The following is a 14,726-nucleotide window of genomic DNA, read 5'->3' on the forward strand; positions in this document are numbered from 1 at the left end:
CCTGTTTGCAGGCACAATTCATGTTGTAACTGGGAGCCTAATCAACCCAGTTGGGGCGAGCCCTTCTCCAGAAAAACCATAAATGGTTTGGTTGCATGGCTCCAGGTCCTTGATGGACAATTTTATTCTTTCTAGTAAAGACTTGTATAAGATGTTGACTGAGCTTCCTGTGTCAACCAACACCCTCTTAACCATCATGTTGGCGATTTGAACGTCAATGACCAGCAGATCAGAGTGTGGGAATCGTACGTGTTGGGCATCGTCCTCAGAGAAGGTTATCAATTCCTCCTCTGTTCGAGCCTTCTTTGGTGCTCAATCCTCCACACTCATCATCTCAATGTCCTAGTCGTGGCGTAGGGTTCAAGCGTATCGCTCCCTTGCCTTCCCACTATCACCTGCAAGGTGTGGCCCACCACAGATGGTGAGTAACGTGCCTGCCACAGGAGCTGGCTGTAAAGGTGGCGAGCGTTGGCGTGCAGGCGCCTGCTTGTTGCCACCTTGTGCTTCTTATTGAGACCCTCCTGCGTCTCGCACATATCTCCTTAGATGTCCTTGCCTGATCAGAAACTCAATTTTGTCCTTCAACTGGTTGCACTCATTGGTGTCATGTCTGTAGTCGTTGTGAAAACGACAGAATTTTGTTGTATCTCTCTTGGAGATATCCTTCCTTATAGGTGCGGGTCGCTTATAAGGAACATTAGAGATGGTCGCTTGGTAGACCTCTGCTTGACTTTCAACAAGGGCCGTATAGTTGGTGAATCTCGGCTCATATATATTGCCTTTGGGGCATTTATTCTCAGATGATGACGGCTCATTGCCCGCCCTTTTTCCACCATTTCTGCCATTTCCGTTCCCGTTGCCTTTGCCGTTGCCATTGGGTTTATCCGACCCGTTGGCGGCCTTGGCGGGTTCTTCCTTCGGTCCCTTGTCTTTCGTAGGTGATTTCCTCGTTGGCAATCACATCCTCGATCTTGATGTACCAATCAGCTCGATCTAGAAACTCCTGGGTACTTTTTACCCCATTTTTCCTCAAGTTGTTCCAGAGGGGAGAATGGCGTCTGACCTCGGCAGTTAGGGCCATCATCTTTCCCTCGTTACTCACTGATTTGGCTTCAGCTGCTACTCGTATAAAGCACTGGACATACTCCTTTAAGGGCTCTCCCTCCTTTTGGTGTATCTCGACCAGCTGGTTGGCCTTAGTGGGGTGTACGCGACCTGCTTAAAATTGTCCGTAAAATTCCTTCACGAACATTTCCCAGGATACTATACTAGCAGGAGGGAATTTAAAGAACGACTCCTAGGTGGTGTCAGATAGTGTGGCGGGGAAGATCCTACAATGGGCATCGTCTGACACTTTTTGTATATCCATTTGTATCTCAAATTTGTTGACATGAGATACTGGGTCTCCGTACCCATCAAAGTTTGGTAGTACTGGCATTTTGAATTTGCTGGGGGTTTCCGCCACATCTATCCTCTGCACAAACTGAGTGCCTCTCCTCCGATCGTACTCTATGTGGGATGTTCGACTCCCGACCAGCTTCTGTACTACATGGTTCAGAGCATCAATTTGTGCTTGAACCACGTCTGGGATCGCTGGGGCGACCGGTGCTGGAGGAGCATACTCATCGTGCCTCTCACGACGGTTGTTGAGTACGTCCCTCAAATCATCATCCCTGCGCCTCTATTCGCTATCTCCTAGCCAATCAAAGACGTTATTTTGTTGGGGTTACCCCCTAGCGTTATGGCTCGCCGACCTATTTTCTCTAGGTGGGGGGTTTCCACCTCTTTTTTTGTTCCCCCGACCAGGATTCCATCTGCCCGAATCGACCTCATTATAGTCAAGGTAATCTCTAAACTGTGGCCGACTATGGTGCGATCGGCTGTTCACATTGTTTCCTCCTCGGGCAGGCATCTCCCGAGCATCAGGGGGAGGCCTGCGCTGGTCATTGGGTCCTCATGCATTATTATGCCGTGGGGGGGCTCCTGATCGTAGAGCCTGACTCGTTGTTCCTTCTGTTGGAAGAAGGACGCTGCCCCCTGCTCGGTGGAATCGGCACTTTGTCCCCTAGACGTCTAGGGCTGCGGGGCGGCTGCCCGGCCCTATTCTGCCTCTTGCGCTGGTGATTGCCACGACCAGCTTAAGATGGCGGCTGCTGTTCAGGATCCTGAATTGGGACATCATCCTGAGCCACAGGTGGCTGCTTCAGCCTTTGAGGGCTTATTGGTTGGAGCAGAGGACTTGGACTGGGAGCCTGCTGAGGTGGCGCATACGATGACTGATTTTGTTGAGAGGTCGGTGCAGCCTGTCCTTGAGCCAATTGAATGGCTGATTCAAGAGCGGTCGTGGCATCCCTTTGCCGACGGTCCATGTCTGCCTGCCGCTCATTCAGCTCCTGACGCTGATGCTCAATCTCCCTTTGCTGCAACGCCAAGGTTTCCACTGCATTCTCCTGATTAGCCTTCAGATTGGCCAACTCGTCCTGCAACACCCCCAAGTGTTGCCCTCAGCATCTCCGAATCTAATTCCTCCTCTTCAAATTCCAAATGTGGTTCATTCTCAACCACATTTGAAGGAGGAAGTTGAGATGATGCAGCGCCAGCGGTCTGTCCAACTTTCTTGGATGTCTTCACCATTTGATTTTCTTAAAGCTTCTTGATCAAACTCTCAATGAAAGCACCAAAATGTTGACCCTCGATTTGGCCAATGACACGAAGTCAGAAATACGACAAAGGAATAAGAAGGCAATCAAGAATGGAATCAAATGGTAAGAAATGACGCAAATGATTTATAGTGGTTCGACCCCAACAATGTGGTAACAACCTACGTTCACTTAGTGTTATTATTGATGTTGAATCCCAATGTCGTGATCAAAGAACTAGGGTTCTTGAATTTCACAACCCTTAGGAGAATTAAAACTTTCCAGTGGATAATCACACTTACGCTGTTTCTATGTGTATTAAAAAAAAAGGTTCAAAAGTCCCTCCCTTAATTCTATGTGTATAGGCTCAAGGAGAGTTACATGGGCCAATGGGCCTTAATTCTCCTTAATATCAGCATATTAAGGAAATAAAAAGAATATAATAAATGTAGTTATTACAAGATTACATATCTTTAAAGGAAATAACCTGAAGCATGCGACCAATCTGGTCGCATCTAATCGCAAGATCTGATGAAGCAATAAGAAGCTGGTCGATAGTCGAGCAGAACCTCTTCACATTGACGCTGCCACATGTCAATCGCGTGTAATAAATTCTTATCACATCATCAGGAACCATTTTTGGGTAAACAAGACGAGTGATAGTTGTAAAAGTCACTAAGGTGGGTTCCGTTCCCTTTACAAATAAGTGATCACATCACTAGCTTAAGCAGAATAAGTGATTGATAAGCAAGTCACCAATGCAAACCAACCGAGTGACCATAGAGTCACTACTGTGGGTTCCGTTCCCTCTAGCCATGTGATGATACAGTAACCTGGGCCATCTGGCCCCGGCTCTGAGTAACTAGTCATAGAACTAGGCAAGCGCTTTTAGTTTTCATCGAACTTAGGGTCAGTCCGGCATTAATGCTCATATTGATTCATTCAATGAAGATGTCGATTAGATCTAATCTTTTATCGACTCTGCGTTCTTGAAGCTTATGGCGTTTATGACTCTTAGGTCAGTAATATACGACCAATGCTCAATACCGCTGTCGAACTTGACTAGTAAGTCACAGCTTCACAGACGGTCTGACACCATTTCCGATTCTGACTAGTAAGTCAGTGCCATTCACAAATAAACAAGATTTGCTAAGCATTTAATATGCAATCAATGTCCACATTTAAACACTCAACATGCCTCAATAATAACCATGCATGTCATATACATAGGGTGTAATTTTCTTACCTCTAGTTCGAGCAAGAATTAATAAAAGAACGACCCTTGAGAACGATCAACCTCTTAGTTCCTTGACAGTCACCTAGTCATAACCAATTATGGGATTCCATCAATAAAATGAATAACAAAGGTTCCCGAACCAAGAGCTAGCCTCCAAGACATCGAATCCTACTAAACCGGGTAGTAGGAACGATCCCGAGGCCTAAGGTTTGAGTTCCCATGATCAAAATACTACTTTGGCCACAAAAACCCTCAAGTGTCGCAGCCCCTAGCCAAGACAGAGGCGCCAGCCTCAGGCACCTGCACCAAGTGCCGCGGCCCTCCTTCCCCAGCGCCGCAGCCCCCAGGCCCTTCAGCTCCACCGCCCATCTGCACCAAGCTCAAGCCGCAGCGCCCAAGAACAGGGTCGCGGCCCACCTGGAAACTCAGCCATAACCCCAATTTTCCACTTCTAAATCCTTCCAAAAACCTGCCCAAACATCTCCAAATCCAAAAATCAAAGTTCCCAAACATCCCAATGATCCAAAATCATCAAATCCCGAGGCTCAAACAAACCAAAATCTCATCAACACACAAAATCCAAATCAGAGCTTAGAAACTCCAAAACTCAAAACTTAAAGCTTAGATTACCTTTGATTAAGTTGTTTCTCGCTAAATCCTTCGATCAAGAAGCTTATAATCTTTCCTAGGATCGCTATGCCTCGATCCTCGCTTGATTCCGACTCCTAAAACCAAAGTTTCCTTCGAAATTGCGACGAACGACCAAAAGGGTAACGGGTGCCAGAGAAAAGGTGTTTGAACGTAGTTTTCCTTCTGACGGTTACTTTAAGCTTAAGTAGTCTCAAGTAAATCCTAATGCTCGGGATCCCAAAAACGTCCCCGGGGCAAAAATAGTCAAAACTCCCAGAATTTCCACTTAATCTCACTAACTCCCAATATATCATCAAATAATCATTCTCATTATCCAATATCCCAATAATTGACCCCGTTATGATAAAATCGCTAACTTGCATCCTAAGATCATCTCATACCGAATAGCTCGAACATATCCACATAATAATGGGATCTCATCCATAAATCACAAACATGCACCAAAATATACAAATATGCCCTCAACGGGCCAAATTACCGAAATTCCCTTATAATGAAATGTGGACCCACATGCATGCGTTTAACATCATATTATAATATAATTCACATAAACATGCATATAATAATTTAATGGCATAATAAATCAATTATGGCCCTCCCGGCCTACTAATCCAATCACTAAACCGCATTAGGGATTTAGGGGCATTACATCTAATCTTCGTCGGCTTGCGTTAAACACGCTAAGACCGTTCTTGACTTATTAATCAAAACCATGTGACTAGTGCTTAGTACTACTGCCAAACTTGACTAGTGAGTCCCAACTTCACAGTTAATACCGACACCATTGCCAATTCCTGACTAGTAAGTCAGTGCCACGCATAAGTAAGCAATGCAACCAGGCATATATCATATGTCAAATATCCAAATGTAGGGCATTCAACATGCTTACTTAACAATTGCTAGCATAATTAGGATCATGCATAAACATAGAGACTCAAGCTCTGATCAATCTCATATTCAATATCCATGGCATGCCCTAATCACATGTTTCTCGAGCATCACATGCATCACATACTGGGTGCAGTTTTCTTACCTCTGGTTCGAGCGAGAAATAATAATTGAACAACCCTTGAGAACGATCAATCCTTTGATCTCTTAGCGGTCACCTATTCATAACCAAATATGGGATTCCATCAATAAAATCAATCAATAAAAGGTTCTCGGACCAAGACCTAGCATCCAGGACATCAAATCCCACTAAACCGGGTAGTAGGAACGATCCCGAGGCCTAAGGTTTGGATTCCCACAATGAAAACACCCTTATGGCCAAAAATTCCACTAAGGGTTGTGGCCAGCCTTCCCCCATGCCGCGGCTTGCCTCCCCAAACAGAGGCGCCTGCACTCCAGCCACCTACACACGCCGCGGCCCAACGACCTTCCAACACCCCTTGCTTCTTCATCAAGCTTGGGCCGCGACGCTCTAGAACAGAGCCGCGGCCCCACCCAAAACCCAGAAGAAAAAAAACCCCATGTTTTTTCCTCTTCGAACTCAATTCAAAACCTCACTAAAACACTTCCAACACCACAAAGCAAAGGTCCCAACTATTACCACAACTTGTCCATCATATAACCAACAAAACCCAAGCCTTAACCATTCCAAACCTCATCAAATTCCCATTCCTATGATCAAAACTCCAACCTCAAAACCAACACCAAAAACAGAGTAAGGAACCAGAAAATTGAACTAAAACCTTACCTTAAACTCGAATTGAATCCTCTTCAATGACTGAATACAAGCCTAAACCCCCAAACCTTGATTCCCACACTTGAACCCTCAATCTTGGCTTCAAAAATCCAAAGGAAGGGAAAGGAAGAGATATGATTGGGAGAGGAAGAAGAAGTGCTCTATTTTCTTAAGCTTCAACAACTTCTTAAGGTTATATATATCCTTTAGGTCAAAAGACCAAAATGCCCCTAGGCTTATCTTCTTTCCTTAACAGCCCCCAAGGGTAAAATAGTCATTTCCTATCTAATCTCGCTAATCATAATTAACTTCCTCCAATTCCCATTATTTCCAATATTCTCAAATGCTACTAAATTATATCCCATTACATCTTTATTCCTGGTAATGAAGTAATCCTCAAATTACCCCAAGACTCACCCCGATCCCCAAAATTAACCCCGTTATGACCAGACCGATAACTTGCATTCAAAGATCATCTCATGTCAAATGGCTCGAACAAATCCACATATAATGTGATATTATTCATAATTCACCAACATACATGAAAATACACAATTATGCCCTCCATGGGCCAAATTACCAAAATGTCCTTATAATTAAAAATGGAGCCAACATGGAAATATCACATTCATATAATCACGGAGAAGGTAATCATATAATCATATCAATAATCAAGAGCCAGGCTCTATCAGAATCTCATGCCCCCTAATACAATATGCAGGTAAAACATTTACATTCTATTTAAGTAGTTAAGCACATAACTACAGAAATAGTTACCATACCCTGAGTGAAGCTTGTCTTTAGTGACGAGTGTACATGCCCAGCTTGTCTACAGGAACCCTTAAGCTTGGCTTGCTCTGATACCAAGTTGCAATACCCTACTACCCAGGGATTGTTACGTTGTGCATTTTAAACAGTGCTAAACTCGTTAACCGAGTCATTTGGCCATAATCGTGTAACTAAATGTGATTAAAGGTTTAGGGTTAAAAAATTTGGTCAAAGATATAACGTTTCACTAAAACATTTACTGTATACATTGGGATCCCAAAAATATATTTTAAAGGTTAATTATAATAAAATATTAACAACCAGCCGACCTAAGCAGCAAAATAGGGTTTAACCCTAGTTCCTCTTTAAACCCTCAGCCATGGTGGTCGAGCAACCACATATGTACACATCATCACCTAAGCTCTCCAACTCAAGGATGGTCCAGCTTTCTTTTGCCTTTACCTGCCCCACATAGCACCCGTGGGCCGAAGCTTAGCAAGAAAACTTCAATATGCTCATGAACAGGTAATAACATGTCAATGAATCATAATAGGCATGCCTAGCAATAATAGCCCTATTTAAGCATGCAGACAAGTCCAAATAAATGATTATGGGCCCTGCCCCCTGTGTAGATGACTATCAAGTCTATATGGGAGTCGATGGCTAATGTGTCCATCTTCGAATAGGTGACTAATGAGTCACACACTTGAGCTCCGCACCCTAATCAGATATGTGACAAATGAGTCACGCACTTGGGCTCCGCACCCTAATCAGATAAGTTACAAATAAGTCACGCACTTGGGCTCCACGCCCTAATCAGATAAGTTACAAATAAGTCACGCACTTGGGCTCGGTACCCTAATCAGATAAGTGACAAATAAGTCACGCACTTGGGCTCGGCACCCTAATTAGATAAGTGACAAATATGTCACGCACTTGGGATCTGCACCCTAAGCCATGTGACATTACAGTCACCTGAGCCTTTTGGCCCTCGCTTTAAGTAATTAGCCTTTAGACTAGACAAGCGCTTTTAGTTTTCATCTAAATTGGGGTCGGTCAAGCATTTCATGCTTATATTGATTAGATCTAATCATTTCGGCTCTATGTTCAATACACTTATGCCGCTCTTGACTCATAGGTCAATTCCATACGACTCGTGCCATTTCTGACTAATGAGTCAGTACCACTCACAAGTAAGCAATGCACCCAGGCATATATCATATGTCAAATATCCAATTATAAGGCATTCAACATGCTACTCAACAATCACTAGCATAATTATGATCATGCACATTTACAGAGACTTAAACTTTGATCAATCTCATATTCAACATTCATGCCATGCCCTAATCACATGTATCTTATGCATCACATGCATCACATACTGGGTGCAGTTTTCTTACCTTTGGTCCAAGCACAGGTTACCAATAAATGACCCTTAAGCACGATCCTGTTTCTAAGCCCCTAGCGATAACCTAGTCACTACCATAATATAGCATCCCGTCAAAAACAAGTAAATAAATACTTCCGGACCAAGTCTTAGCCTTCAGGACGTCGAATCCTGCCAAACTGGGTAGTAAGATTGATCTTGAGCCCTTAGGTTTAAGTTCCCATGACTAAAAACCCATTTTGGCCATTTCTGCCCTTTTGGGCCAGAGCCCCAAAAACCTAGGCCGCGGCCTGATCAAGAACAAGGGCTAAACCCCTCTCTGTCTGCGTCGTGGGCCGCGACCTGACAAAAAGTGGCAGCAGCCCAAAGTGCCCCCAATAGCCAAAAACGTTTTTTTTTTCAAGCCTGGGTCGCGACACACAATAAGAGGGTTGCGACCCAACCACGAACACAGCCAAGAAACTCTGTTTTTCCCATTTTAAATCCTTCCAAAAACCTATCCAAACATACCCTAATCTCTTAAACAAAGTTCCCAATCATCTCAATGGCTCAAAGCCATCAAAACCCAAGTTTCAATTCATCCAAAAATTCCTCAAAACGAAAAATCCAATTTCAAAACTTAAGAAATTCTAGGAAACGGAAACTCAGAAATTCAAAGCTTAAATTACCTCTGATTATGTCATTTCTCACCAAATCCTCCAGCTAATAAGCTTCTAATCTTTCCTAGAAATGCTATGCCTCAATCCTTGCTTGAATCCGAGTCCTAAAACTCGAGTTTCCTTCGAAAATGCGAATGGGTGTCGAAAAGGGAACGGGAGAGAGAGAGAGAGAACGTTTTGAACATTCTTTATAATTCTGACAGGTTACTTCAAGCTTAAGTAACCTCAAGCAAATCCTAATGCTTGAGGTCCCCAAAAAGCCCCCGGGGTAAAATAGTCAAAATTCCCAGAACTTCGCCCTGATCTCACCAACTCCCAATTTATCATCAAATATTTATTCCCATTACCCAATATCCCGGTAATGTGCTAAATACTCCTTGACTCACTCCGAGTCAAGTATGGATCCCGTTGTGACTTTCCCACTGGCTTGCCTCCTAGGATCGTCTCATGCTGAGTAACCCAAGCATAACCAAATAATAATAAAGTACCACACACATACCACATATATGCCAAATATTCCCAAAACGGGCCAAATTATGAAAATTATCCAATTAAACAGAAATGGGTCCACGTGCATATTTAATACATCTAACACATGCATGTCAAGTCATATTATAATATTATTCACATTCACATAATGATACACATGAATATCATATAATCACATAATTCCAAAATTCGCCATCTTGGCCCCCTAATCAAGGCCCTAAGCCTTATTAGGAAATTTGGGTCATTACATTCGCCGTTCCCGGCCTTTTCCATTCTCGGCCTTCTTCATTCCTGGCCTTCGCCGTTCTCGGGCTTCGCCGTTCCCGGCCCCTGGCGTTCATTCATAATCACGCACCACATATCATAACATTTACAAGTATTCACACATATATTAAACACAAATAATAGGGTCATGCCCTGAAACACAAATAATGGGGCCATGCCCTACTTTACGGGCACAGACAATTTTCTTACTTATGTCCTGAGCTGATAGATTAACTCGATTCTGAGCACGATCCCCTAAACCTAAGCTTTGACGTAAAACCTAGTAACAACGCCATAATAAATAGATATCCATAAATCCCTAACCAATCAAGAACCTCATATTAAAATAATAGAATTCGGGACCTTGAATTCTACTAAACTGAGTAGTAGAATCCTTCCCGAGCCTTAACATTTGGGTTCCTGAGTTGAAAACCTTCAATTGGCCAACATTGTCTATTTGAGTTGCAGCCCAGCCCTTAAAGTCCACGATACACCACAAGTCAGAGAGCCTTGGGTTCTCACCAAAGGGACACGGGCCACGACGTGCCTTAACCTGTGTCGTGGTGCCTGGGCAAAAATCTGCGGCCCCCAAGCCTCTGAGTTCATGCGGGCCGCGACGCCTGAAGAACCAAAACCCAGAAATCCTCATGCGTTTTACGAGCTAAACTTCCTCAAATTCACCAATTCCAAACCTTAAACCTAGAATTCAGTCTAGAATTCGTATCGAAGCAACATAACTGGCACAAGCACCCAAAAAACTTAACTAAAATCTCACTACAACTTAAGCTTGAATACTTGAGTTTAAAACCTCAAAATACTTAAAGTAAACCAGAAAATTCAGTAAGAAAACTTGTTCAAAATCCTACCTCTGTGTTGTTTTCGAGCTTAAGCTAGATCTCCAACACCTCCAGTTACAAATCCTCAACTTCTAGCCTCAAATTCTGAGTTTTCTCTTCAATTTTTTCCCAAAATTCTCCAAGTCACCAAGAGAGGGAGAGAGAGAAAGAGAGATAGGTTGAGAGGAGTTTTGTTTTTTTTTTCTCCTTAGTTCCAGAATTCTATTTTGGGCTTGAGTCTAACCTCAGCTGCCTAAGTCCAAAAATGCCTAAAATGCCCTTGAGTCTATCCTTAATCCTTTAATGCCACCAAGGGCAATCCCGTCATTTGCAACATCCCGATAAATCCTCGAGTGTTCCTATAATTCCCCATTTAACCCCTGACATACTTAAACAATCACTAACTCACTACCTGTTATCCGGCAATCCCAAACACATACTATATCCCCAAAATACCCCTAGGCTCCCCCCGAGCCGGGTACTCGACCCCGTTGTGACAATTTAGCTATTCCTCTCCCTAGGACCGTTTCAGATCTCATATCACAAATATATCACCACAATCTTGTAGTATAAAGCACAACATACATATAATTCACATTTATGCCCTCAACGGGCCAAAATTTCATATATGCCCCTATTAACCAAATTTGGCCAACATGCATATTTAATTCACATAAACATGCATTTCTAATCGTATAATCATTTAATCCACATAATAACATAATAAAATCAAGTATTGCCCTCCCAGCATGCTAATCAAGGCACTAAACCTGAATAGCAAACTTAGGACGTTACATATATAATCAAATTTATACCCTCAACGGGTCAAAATTACAAACATGCCCTTATTAACAAGAACGGGCCCACATGTATATCTAATACACATAAACATGCATATATATATATATTCATATTACCATATAAATCATGTATGGCATGTCGTCACACATTTAATCAGTTAATTTCACACCTATATATCCAATTATTCCCTCCCTACATACTAATCAAGGCACTGGGCCTTATTAGCAATTTGGGACGTTACATAGAGAGTGTGATGGATGGTGAAGATAATATATTTCTTCTATATTGTTTGGTATTGAGAGAAGAGGGAAAATGATAAGTATAAAGGTTAAATGCAAAATTACTATATTATAAATTATAAAATATATATTTAATTTTTTTGGAGGATATTTAAGTAATTTTGTTTATATATGTTTGTATTTTCTATTTTCCTTCCAATTTTGGAGGGACTCATTTTTTAAGATTTGGAGGGAGAGCTCTCTCCTCCATATTTCCTTTCCTTCTATTCGTCCCTCTTGCCAAACAATTGATGACACATTTACTAATTTGTAATGGTAATCAGAATAAATTAATGGAGAAATGAATGGGAATAAAATATTGAAGAATCAGATTCATTATTTGTATTATGTTGTTTACTAAAACTGACTGGAAAGGGAATTAGAATTGCTTCATACTGTTTACTTAATTGGGAAATAGAAATATAATATTAAATTGACTAAAATATCATTTTTTTTTTATTAAAAAAATAATGTAGCATTTCGATGAGATAAATTTTTGAAGGACAAAATTGTCTTTTTATTTTTTGTTTTAAAAAATTAAATAAAAAGAAAGAGAAGTCATTGAGGGGGTGTTTGGTGTGGAGTTTGTGTAACGCCCCACGTCACATTGGTTGCTTCTTGGAATAATGACTGGCCCTACAAACCAACACGAGTTTTTCCAGCGTGCTTTGTCCTCACTTATCATGAGACTACTCCAAGTCAAGCACGCTTAACTTTGGAGTTCTCAAGTGATGGACTACCAAAAAGAAGATGCATCTTGTTGGCATAGGTAGTACACATCAATCCATTTAAGCCATCTTCAACTGAGTAGTCCCATACCTACACAGTCTTAGAATCATCACACTTGACCTTCCCCAGGTGATGTGGGATTGCACAGCTTTACCTAGTCTTTCCCCCTATGGATCACGGGATATTGATTGTCACAATCACCCCCCCTTTGGGGTTCGACGTCCCCGTCAGCCACACTTTTGGCTGGGTCAAGGCTCTGATACCATCTGTAACTCCCCATGTCACATTGGTTGCTTCCTGGAATAACGACTGGCCCTACAAACCAAGACGAGTCTTTCCAGTGTGCTTTTTCCTCACTCACACGCTTCCTGGGAAAACTTCCTAGGAGGTCACCCATCATGAGACTACTCCAGGTCAAGCATGCTTAACTTTGGAGTTCTCAAGTGATGGGCTACCGAAAAGAAGATGCATCTTGTTGGCATAGGTAGTACCCATCAATCCATTTAAGTCATCTTCAATTATGTAGTCTCATACCTACACAGTCTTAGAATCATCACACTTGACCTTCGGCGATGTGGGATTGCACAGCTTTACCCGGTCTTTCCCCCTATGGATCACGGGATACTAACTATCATAGTTTGGGTTGGTGTGAATGAGAATGTCAAATCTATCCCTTGTTTGTTAAATTTATTTTTGATGACTTGGGGGTTTGTGTTTCCAAGTGGATCCCATTTTTTATCTTGATTTGAGGGTAATCTTAACCCGTTTGAACACTTGAGTTTCACATTCCCTTAATCTAAACCCCCTCTAACTCTACTCCCACAAACTCAAACCTCATACCAAATACCCCTTAAGGGTAATGGGATTCCCTTTATATTTGGGGCATGAAGTATTCTCATTCTGTTCTCCCTTACCCTACTTATTTTTCACATTCCTTAGTTTAGTAAACACATGAATGAAATTCATTTTCCCACATATGATTCTCATTTTCGTTAAATAAACATGCCATGATTGTTACTCTCCTCCCTCTCTTTTCCCTCCTACCCATTCCATCCCTCCAAAATTCACTCATGCCAAACATACTCTTAGTGTAAAACCATCTCCAATATATGATGCAGGTCTATAATACATTGTTAAAAGGGATTGACGACAAAAATACCCAATCCTTTTAAAAACTTGTGATTTAGTACCCATTTTTTTGTGGGAAAAGTACCCAATGTCTAGTTTCATTGGTACCCAATTCATTAGATACGTTAAGTGGTAACTCATTAGACACGTGTCACACTATTATTTGTCCAGCTCATAATTTTTTTTTTAAAAAAATTAAATTAAAAATAGAAAAGTATAATTTAAAAATTGTTTCAAATTAAAAAAATAAATTATATAAAAATAGAAAACATAAATTTAATTAAACAATTATTTCTCTCTCTTCTTCCTTAAACCCTCATCTTCTCGAATCTTCTTCTTCTTCATCTTCCTCTCCCTTCTTTTTCCATCCATCCTTGCATCTGGGCAGTCGGTGATTTGGGCCACGTCAAAACTCCGTCAACTACAATGACATCAACCTAAATCAAAGTTTCGTCCCTTACCATCGCCTATAGCCGGTCGAAGTCAAAACCCTTCGCGTCGCTGCCCCTTGCCATCGTTAGTCGCTGATCTCCGAAGCTCTGCCAAGAAGTAACCCATATCTTGACATCCCCTCGTTGCAACTACCCAGATCCGAGAGCCTCCCTCTCGCACACGCCAAATCTGACATTGTAATGCCCTACTTCCTTAGAGTCGTTACTATGTGAGTTGAAAATGTGCCATTAGCTCGCTAATTGATGTTTTAGGTTAAAAGTGTGACTAAACCGAAGTTAAACACGTTTAATGACAAAAATTATAAAATTTGGACATTCATTGAAATTATAGAAAGTTATACAGTTGGGATCCCAAAAATACTGTTTAGAAACTTGTATTACAACTCAAAATATACACATGGTCGACCTAGGCGACAAAACAACCATTACAGTACATTTCCCAAAAATAACCCTAGCCATGGCAGCCAAGTAGGCCGAACATGTACCCGACGCTCCACGCTCTACTTACTCATGGTTGGTCGACATTTCATTTTCCCTTACCTGTACCATAAAGCACCCGTGAGTCGAAGCCCAGCAAGAAAACTCAACACAAAACATATAACATATTCATAACAATCCACAGTATACAACAAAACAGCCAATGGGCTAAACACGTAGCGGCCAATGCCGTCCCAGGTGCTTTACCAGGCCCTGGGTTTGCGGTCTTCACCAAGAGGGTGGA

The sequence above is a fragment of the Humulus lupulus genome, chromosome 1 (assembly GCF_963169125.1).
Source record: "Humulus lupulus chromosome 1, drHumLupu1.1, whole genome shotgun sequence".
Classification (NCBI taxonomy): domain Eukaryota; kingdom Viridiplantae; phylum Streptophyta; class Magnoliopsida; order Rosales; family Cannabaceae; genus Humulus; species Humulus lupulus.